Source organism: Physeter macrocephalus, chromosome 10, assembly GCF_002837175.3.
Source record: "Physeter macrocephalus isolate SW-GA chromosome 10, ASM283717v5, whole genome shotgun sequence".
NCBI classification, from domain to species: Eukaryota; Metazoa; Chordata; class Mammalia; order Artiodactyla; family Physeteridae; genus Physeter; species Physeter macrocephalus.
In genome coordinates, this window is record NC_041223.1 from 46,729,662 (window position 1) to 46,739,911 (window position 10,250).

The 10,250-nt window shown below is 39.6% G+C and overlaps 1 long non-coding RNA gene across 2 annotated transcripts in view; it reads right to left on the bottom strand.

Moving 5' to 3' along the window:
* LOC114487006 (uncharacterized) overlaps positions 1–10,250 on the bottom strand; it is a 345,568-nt gene that overhangs the window by 315,720 nt on the left and 19,598 nt on the right. The window contains exon 3 of one of the 2 annotated variants that reach the window (XR_008618368.1): positions 1,716–1,790. The exons of the other annotated variant lie outside the window; for it this stretch is intronic. This is a non-coding gene — a long non-coding RNA (uncharacterized lncRNA). The remainder of the gene's footprint in view (positions 1–1,715; positions 1,791–10,250) is intronic. 2 annotated transcript variants of the gene reach the window in all.

Here is a 10,250-nt window from a genome sequence, read left to right on the forward strand (position 1 = left end):
ACATGCCGCGGAGCGGCTGGGCCCGTGAGCCATGGCCAATGAGCCTGAGCGTCCGGAGCCTGTGCTCCGCAACGGGAGAGGCCACAGCAGAGGGAGGCCCGCACACCACACACAAAAAAAAGTAAATGCAAAAGGACATCCAAAAGGGACAAATCAGGCTGGGATAGTGGGGCAGCTCTTCTGAGAAGCAGTAATGTTGTCGCTAGGTAGACATGAGGTGTGTAGAGAAGAGGCCTTGATATGGGGAGAAAAACAAAAGTGAAGACAGAATAATAAAGCACTAACTTTTCTCCCTGTGAACTTAAGATTTTCCTTGACTCTTCTGGCACATATCTTTCTATCCTACTTAAGAACTTCACACAAGAAAAAAGAATTCTTATTATGAGAAAAATTTTAGAGGTCAAAAAAAAAGTCATACAACCTCCTGGAGTTTCTGAGTTACTGGATTTTTGAGGAACTTAAAAAAGGTCTTCACTTATTTTTAGAAAAAGTAAAGTTAAATTCATTACTACCTCTCTAGGAATGCGATAACAGTTTTCAATAGTTTCTAAGTAAAATTACACATTCCCAAATATAAACCGATTTTTGCAGTCAGAGAAAAATATCATCAGAATTTTTTCTCTGCTAAGACCAAAGAGATTCAGTGCATACTCAGTGAAGACTCCCCTTTGATCTTTATTCTGCTATTGACATTCCTTTGAGATATTTTTGCTTTGGATGCTCTGCCACCAGGGGATTGGTAGTGGAAGCTGAGTTCATATTGTTTCCCTATATGCTTAATTTTTAATGACAAGTCTCTGAATTACCAGATTGTGTCAATTACCATCCAAGAAATCTAATTTTGTTTATGAAATTAGTTGCTTGGAAGAGTAACATAAGCATTAATTTCAGCTTAGCAGCGTCTCTGATCTGTAGCAGGTGCTATTTCAATGAACTGCCAGCACTTGATAAAACAGTTCATCAGGCCTTGCAGTCAAATCAAATCAAGCCTGTCCCAACAGCTCTGCAGCCAACATGGCACGTGGCCGTACATCTAGAAAACAAACTTTCCAAACTTCAAATAAGACAAAGAGTCACTTCTCTGAACAGAATAATCATGAGGATTTTTAAAATTATCCCAAGGCTAAAACTGATAAATACAAAAGAAAGTGAGAAGTTAAAGAAACTGCCTATGATAGTTCAGAACCAAAATACTTTCTTCCAGGAATACTTCTCTAAATAAGGCTAAAACGGAATTTTTATTTGCATTATCAAGATGATTCCCTATTTATTGTTGCATTTCACTTTGATAATAGAAAACTCTGGTTCTTTCCATATTCTAACTTGTTATGGTTTTCAATGCACCATGGCAGTGAGGGCCTGTAATGATCATTCCTATTACAGCAAAATCACAGGACGCATTTTTATTCATCCATTTATTCACCCATTTTTATTCCCGATGAATTTGAATATTATTTCCTTGACACAAAAGTGCAAGAAAGTTCACAATTCCACTGAAATGCAACATATTTTACCACCATATGAAAGTACACTGAATTCTTAAAATAGAAAATAAAAATTTTAATTTCAGTCAAGGATTTCAACTATCAATCTTTGCCCCATAGCCTTTTAAAATGACCATCCATGGAGCAACAAGTATTTACTGAGCACCTACTATATACCAGGCATTGCTCTAGGTTCCAAGGAAACAGCAAAGAATAAAAACAAAGTCTCACCTCTCTTGGAGCTGACATTCTGGTGAAAAGCTCACCAAATGCAATCCCTGTCCTTGAAGAGCTCTGGCGCAGACCCTTAATAGAGCAGGGAAAGATTCCCTGAGGAAACCTCATTTTTCGGACAGAAAGAATGAGCGGGAGGAAGAAGGGCATCACAGGTAGCAGGAAAACATACAGGTGGTCAGGAAAAGCTTTGCTGAGGAGGAGGTGTTACTGAACCAGCTTCGTTTGCCTGACACGGAGCAAGCCAAAACGCTAAGACGTCAAGTTTTGCAGCAGCCATGCGAGGAGATGGGAGAACAAGTTCTCAGATGCACCTCCACAAAGGTGACAGCCTCGGGATATTTATGAGATAAAGAAGCAGGGTCGTCTGAGGCATGGGAGGCATGCGAAGCTTGGGGAAAGGTGACTGGAAAAAAGAAAGAGCTGATATAGCTATCTTTGTGTGCGGGGATAACTAAACTACAAGCTTATTCCGGGAACGCTTGTTTTAAAATGGGGTCACTTAGCATAATCAAGGGGTGGAGCTTTCAGACCTCTGACGTCAAAGGGTCACGGAGCCGCACTGGCGCATGCCCAGTTGGAGGATGGGTGCTCCTATCCAGCTTTAACCACTTCAGTCCTAACTAGACACAGCTGACTCTACCTTCCTGGAAAACAGCTCGGGCAAATCTCTTATTGTCAGGGTGAGTGTGGCTTGGAGGACAAGCTAGGTTTTTTTGTAGCAACAACTAAAAGGACCTTGCTCGGGGAAGGCAGGTTCCAGGCATAATGGATTTAACTGATGATTCCCCACCGTTTCAGAGACACCTGAGTGGGTCTTGCAGAATGAATATGAGTCAAAAAAAATGTGCTACAGTAAGAAGAAGGAGTAAGTGCTCAAGGCAAGGAGGCATGAACCAGGCTTTGTTTGGGACTGTTAAGTTGCTACTTGTTTAACAAGTCGCTGGGGGGAGCTAAGTCTGAAACTATGGATGGGGCCTGACTCTTGGTGGCCTGTGGGCCAAGCTGCAGGGATTTGGGGAATCTTCTTTCCCCAGCCTCTCTACTCATAAAGGGATACTGATCAATGGAATAACTAAAAAAGGAGAAGGAAAGGCACAAAAGCATTATGCAATTGTTTGATTAGATAACTGATTTCTGAAAAGTTCTCTGTACTATGCGTACTTTTCCTTCCGTTGTATTTTTAAGGCAACTAGGAGAGTTTAATAGTTTTAAAATTACAACTTCAAAAATAATTATAATAACTAATATTTTATAACACTTGACAGCTTTAATACTTTAAGACAAAAATATTTTCTCATATATTATTTTATTTGATCATCTAAGTAACGCTGCAGGGTAGAAAAAGTGTAATTAGCTTCATTTTACACATGAGGAAGATAGGTCAAGAGGTGGTTTTCCCTGGGTCAGACTTCAAACAGTGCCCTTCTACCTCCAAATTCTGGGATCTTTCTACCATACTAGATTAACTTACAGGCAAAATCTAGTTGCTTTATTCCAGTAAAAATTCCCTTTTAAAGTAAAGCTTGAAAACTGTAATGCTGGGCTCCTCTGGGTTTGAATCATAGGTGTGTTAACACCGTGTGTGGTGTAGTCCCTATCAACAGCACCATCTCTCCACTCTGCAGCTGGTACTCCTCAAAAGAGATTCTCCCGCAGCTGTGCACCACTGGTAGTTCCCTAAGCCTTTGCACTTACTTCCTGTACTGCTTTTTTGGCTCCAAAATTTGGCTCTCGTTCTTCAAAACAGTTCATCTTTCTTTCTGTCAATGCTGACTTGGGCAGCGTTGGGTTTTTACCCCTCTGCTCTCCAGGATCTCCTTGAATGCAGCTCTTCTTTTGTTTGTCTGAACTGCTGGGTGGGACCCAAACTCTGCCCTCAAGAATTTACATTCTCTTGAGAAATAAAGTAAGTACTCACATGAAACAATTAAAAAATAATTCAAAATGGCAAGCAGTAAATACACTCTCCCTTCATCTTGATTACACCTGACTTTTGAGGAAAGCACTTTAGAGAACTTTATAACATTTTCATTTTGGAGTTAAAAATGTCTTAATCTATCCATGTACTACCTGGGGATTTTCTACTTGCTGTACAACTTTGTGTGGCAAATAATACCAATACATTAGAAACATTGTTGCTACTAAGGATTACAATATTGTTGAATTTCAAGGTAGCACTAGACATTTGAATTAAAATGCTGTATATTTATTTCCAGTCCTTTGAAATTATGAAATGTAAACTTATCAAATCTGATTCTTATGAAAATTATGACTCTGTTGTTACTAGGAGTATATTCCCACCGTAAGTATGTCACTGTGGGTATTCACCAATATCCACAAGGTGAATTGGGGTGGGGAGTGGTATAGGAACCATTTACTCAGTACTGAGCCATCGAGGGGTAGAAGGTAGGTGCTTCTGTCCTACATCATCATCTATTCATGTCAGAATCCTGAGTCATCCCTTGTTCTTGGCATCCTTCAGAACTGGCGCTCGCTCTCTCTCTCTCTCTCTCTCTCTCTCTCTCTGTCTCTCGGTGAACTCCTGCAAGTCCTTTCTGGAGTCATTCTGCCTTTCCTGCTTCATTTTGAGCCTGAAGAAACCCAGTTGAGTGCCCCCTCCTTCGCTCTCTCTCTCTCTCTCTCTCTCTCTCTCTCTCTGTCTCTCGGTGAACTCCTGCAAGTCCTTTCTGGAGTCATTCTGCCTTTCCTGCTTCATTTTGAGCCTGAAGAAACCCAGTTGAGTGCCCCCATGCAGTCATTTTCCTTTTCTGTGCTGCTTTCCCACATCCAGGCGTCATTCAACTTTCTTTACACCCCAGTGAAGTGCAAGAAACAATAAGTCAATTGTAGATCCATCTGTCTACATACACTGCATAGATACACTAAGCCAGAACTTCCTCTCTGAGTTGAGCCCATGAAAAGTGTCCTCTGCTCTTCGATCTTCAGGTCTCCATGGGGTGGCTGTGGTTTCCTTTAGGTCCACCAGATCCTGTTAGGGATCACAGCATCTGCTCACTCCTGGTTTCCCTTTTCTCTCTCCTCCACATCTCTACTGTGTCAATGAAAATGGTCATCTAGTCTGGAGATAAACACCAGTGGTAGACAAAGTGAGACAGAACTTTATTGCTCTTTATATCACTTTCATCCTTTTGCATTATCCACATTTTATGTTCACTGTCAGAGCCCTAGGCTCAAACCCTCAAAAATTAAGAATTAATCCCTTGTTTTCTCTTTCTACTGTGTTTGTCTTCCCTGAGGCAATGATGCAAAATGCCCAGCTGACTAGGGTTATTATATAAGAGAAAGTATGAAAAAAATAGCAATGAACATAATATCCCTTCATACTACTGGTAAAATCATATATAAACTACTTACCCATTTTAAATGTTCATGGGCCCAATCACTCACTCTATAAATATTTATAAGGTGTTTAACTTTTACATTTACCATTTACATACCATTCTTACAATTCTTTCTGATGAGATTAAATCATTCTCTACTAAAGGAAAAACTTTATATGTAACAACTCTTAAATTTGGCCAGAGAGGTGGTGAAAGGGCAAGATATGCATTAACTGTTAGAAAAATTTCCTATTTCCTTAAGGCTAAGAAATCTTCCCGTCTCTTATGTTCCGAAGGCAGGACTCTGATGAGCAAGTTAAGGACCTCTCACTTGCACTTTTCAATTTCCTCCTCCATCTCAAACTCTTTCCCACCTTCACTTTCTCTTTCTCTCTTTGTCCTAGATTTGAAAAAGAAGTGCCCCTCCTCTTTGCCAAAGTGAATGCCTCTCTTCACTGGTACTTCTGATGCCCCCCACCCCCTCCTCCAGGAGCTGAGATCACAGCACAGCAGGGAATATGGAGTTGCAATCACAGGTGGACTCATAGCATGGCTCTGCCCCTTTTAGTTGTGGGATCCTGCGTAAGTTATTTAACAGCCCACGAGCTCAGGTTCTGCCTTTGAAATATGGAATCCTAACAATGCCTGCCACATAGTAAGTTCTTAAAAATTGAGAGGTGTTCTATCATTGCTTCATTTTCTTGAATCTTCAGTCTTTTCTCTACTGATTCTGTTTCTTCTCCCACAGATCTCTTCAGTTCTCTCTGAATTTAAACAAAAACAATTCCTCAACCCTGTAGCATCCTGTGCTTACCACCCCATGAGTCTCCCTTTACCACCAGATTTTTGAAAGAGTAACTATTCCTGTAGTCTTTTTCTGATCACTCAAAATTTCTTAAATTTCATTACTGATCTTATCAAATTTACTTCCTCAGAGGTAATATTGACCTTCTAATCACTGAGTCCTGTGTCTTTTCTCTATTTTTAAACTCTTTGAAACATCTGTGCCATTCAACATTGTTGAATACTCCTTTGCTTGAAATAATTTATCCCTCAGCATCTATTGTTGGGCTGCATCTGTGTGTTTTTTTGACTGATCATTCTCTTCCTATCTACAAATGTAGCTGTTTCTTAATTCCTTTGCTTAATCCACTCCATTTAGACGTGCACAATCCTTCCTGAAATTTCACCAAGTCTAACACCCCTATTTGAATGACCCAAAGGGTCTAGCCTCCACACTAAATTAATAATCTCATTAATTATCTGCTTGGGTATTCTGCCAGACCTTTGAACTCAAAACACCCCTTGAACCAAAGTCATCCTACTCTCCCAGACTAACCCTTCTTCTCCTCTCTGTATTACAGATACTAGCATTCTCCCTGGCAACCAGATTCAAAATCTTGAAGTTCCTTCCTTTCCTACCACCCATCTCCTATCACCAGTCACTCACCAATCCTATGAATTCTAGCTCTGTAATATTTTCACACTTATCATTATCTTCCAGTTTGTCGCCTCCATGGTTTGGGGTTTACTATGTCTTATCTGAACTACTGTAATAACCTTCTAATTTGTTCTAGCTCCTCTTAAATCTCTCTCTTCAGCTCCCCTCCCAACCTTCATTTTTTCAACTAATCCATCAACAATGCCAGATAAAGCCTCAGTTTAATTTAATGTGTTTATGAATAAGAAAATTACTACAGAGAGAAAAGAAGAAAGCATTTTGGTACAGCAGCTGGGTGCTATGATATATATGTAACTATATTATATTATTTAAGATTAAAAACAAATTGTGATGAACATACTTGGTTGCCCACACAGTATCCATTTCCCCCTTCCTTCTTCCAAATACAACGCTGATTTCTTGTTTCAGGTTTCTATCTCCATCCCTTCCAAAGGAGGATTCTAATTAGGCTATGCTAGTTTTCTGAGTCTTGTTATTGGTCTGTGGGTGATTGTGTGTCCTAAAATGATTCAGAAGAGTAAAGGGAAGAACTTGTATTTCATGGTTGGCTAAGAATCTCTCTTTCTCACTCTAGGCAGGAAAAGGGAGCATTTTGCCCAAGTTGCCCCAGCCACCAACTTGGGACCATGAGAGGAGCCAGACTGAGAACAAAATTGACAGAGAGAGAAGGGCTGAAGCCAAAGAGTAGTAAGAAAAAAGTCAGAAAGTGACACACTGTACCTTCATCCCCCAGCTACTGGTTACACAAGGTAATATCTTTCCTTATTTGTTAAGCCATTTCAAGTAGGGTATTCTATTACTTGCAGCCTGGGTATGCCTGCTGAGCAATCCTTTGATGTGGAGATAGGCTCAGAGAGGCCCAAGTTCACATGGTTAGTAGCTGCTGAGCCAAGATTTGAAACCAAGTTTGCTTGCCTACAAAGCCCTTGCTTTTTCCACTAACTCATATTAACTGATTAGGACTCTCATCAGGTCAAAACCTATAGGAAATATTTCAGACATTTATTGAGACATTACTGTGTATTATGCACAGTTATCAGTGCTTTACAGATACTAACTCATTGACACTTTGAAATAACCATATGAGGCCCAAACACTATCCTCATTTTACAAAGACTTAAAGAATTAAATAACTTTCTCAGAGTCACACAGCAAGTAAGTTTCAGAACATGGAACTGACCCAATGCATTTGGACTCTAGAATGCCTGCTCTTAATCATTAGTCTTACACATTTCTTGATTTATTCTTTGCACGTCCACAATGCTTAAAAAACAGGTAATGTTACTTTCATGCACTATATTTATGAGAAAAGTTGTGGGAGCCTACTGCAAGAGAAAGTTGGCTTACAATATCAGTGTGCATGTATCAGACAGAGGCTGGCAGGAGGATGGATAGAGGGGCTATTTGAATGGAAACACAGGATCTGAAATGAAATAATCTTTTGGCTGAAGAGGTGACAGCCCCCACTCACACCTCTCACATCAGGGGCGAAGCCTGGTAATGGTGCTGGCAATAGAAGTTCTCAAAAAAAACTTTCACATATGGCTTAAGTTTGAATTTGCAATGATACACAGAGACCCATGCCAATTACTATAAGGAGTTCTCCAAGGTACTGGAATTCATTCCAAACTCCTTAGCTTAATGTTTATGTTGTACTCCAATCTACCTTTCTAATACCCCCAACCCCTGCCCCATCCTTCTCTTTTGTACGTGTCATTTCCTCTCATTGAATTTAGGTAAACAAAATTGTACATTAGTACCGATAATTCTTTCAAAAGGAAATTTAACTTGCATAGGGATAATTTTAGAAATATAACTAGCATCAATTTACTAGAAACAGAAATAGCCTTAGCAGTTTGATGTCTTTATAATAATGCAGTGGGACATATGGCGAGGGCAATGGTAGAATCCTAGAAAATGAGGTTAGCTCAGTGGGAAACTCTGTTTTATATTTCCCTCAGAAAACTCTGTTCAACTTCTACTCAACTAACAAATGAAATAAGGTCCCTGTTCATGCTACATCATGGAAATGTGTGCTATCTGTCCTCACTCTTAAAGAGAAGCCAGGGGCACAAATTAAATAAGCCTGGAAAAGTTTCACGCATCTGTAATTTAATAAAATAACTAGAGAATAATAGCTTCAGGGTTTATACCTGACTCTTAATATTTTCCCCCCCTGTGGATATAAAGTAACCTCTCCTTCCAAAGTTTCTGTTAAAATGATGTCTTGAGAATAAGTGAAATGTCATTTATTATCTTCATTCAATAATGGTAGATTATTAAGGTCCTGTTTGTCACTGGAATAGTAGACCTCATCAAAAGGTAATATTCCACTTTTTTCTTAGGATTAGAAGTGCTCTGTCTCAACAAGATGAATCATGGGCATTCATCTTCTTCAATTGTCACTAAGATATTGGGGAGACCATAAATAGTAAAGAAGCACATTAACAATTTTACACAGTCAGTAATATAAGGAGTGAGAGAAACTTTGTCAAGTCATTGTCAACCTGAAATTTTTTTCTTTTTCCAAAAAAATCCAGATGCTTTAAAATCCCTCTAAACACCACAAGGCACACCAGAGAGAGAATTCAAGGAAGAGCAAAAACAAGATCTGGTATTCTCTGGAGGTTTTGCATGTTACACTAAGTTCTCCTGGAGCCCCACCAAAAGGTAATTCACATTACATACAGCATAGCAGCAGGCTAAATTTTATTAGTGGAAACATATGATCTATCCGGTTGGAGGAATGAAGAGGGCAAATAGGTTAAAGTTTTCTCTTAACTATTAATTAATGTGCCTCAGGTGGTCTCCTTCCTATTAATTTCATTTTACTGAAAGAAAAATAGTAAGAGCATCTGTAGATGTTAATCAGAGCTGCTTGCAAAATACAAAACAGAGACGTGAATGTCTCCCTATAAATCAGTAATAATAACAACACCACCATCAGAGCAAAAACTATTAAACAGAGCCCATGCCAGCACATACGCTATGGCTAATTCTACCTAGATCGGTGTTCATGTTAAGATAACCAAATCAGTAGTTGTAGCAACCGGAACACAAATTGAAGTATGCAAATAAAACTTGAATTATGTTGATTTTACTTGATTTGGGAATATGTAAATATTATTCAATTTTTTAAACAAAGAATATTTATTAACTTACTTTAATAACCAGATATAACATGTGGGAATTGGAATCTCAAAAGGTCTTTTAAAAAAATAAAAGAAAATGTATCAGGACTTCTTCATAGACAGTTACAGGAACACATTCTAGGTGACTTAAGAAAGAAAGAATTTATTGCTCAAGTGATTGGGAAGGCAAGTGCTGGACCCAACTTCAAGAATGAATGGGATATAAAGACTATCTTGTTCCTCTTTTCTGTGTTTTGTTTTCTCTTCTCTCTTCGTTTCCTTCCCTGTTTCTAGCTTCTCCTATGTGGTGGCTTCATTCTCTTCTTCTTTATTTGTTTTTTTCCAACTTTATTGAGGAGTAATTGACAAACATAAATGTATATATTTAAAGTGTACGGGCTTCCCTGGTGGCGCAGTGGTTGAGAGTCCGCCTGCCGATGCAGGGGACACGGGTTCGTGCCTGGTCTGGGAGGATCCCACATGCCGCGGAGCGGCTAGGCCCGTGAGCCATGGCCGCTGAGCCTGCGCGTCCGGAGCCTGTGCTCCGCAACGGGAGAGGCCACAACAGTGAGAGGCCCGCGTACCACAAAAAATA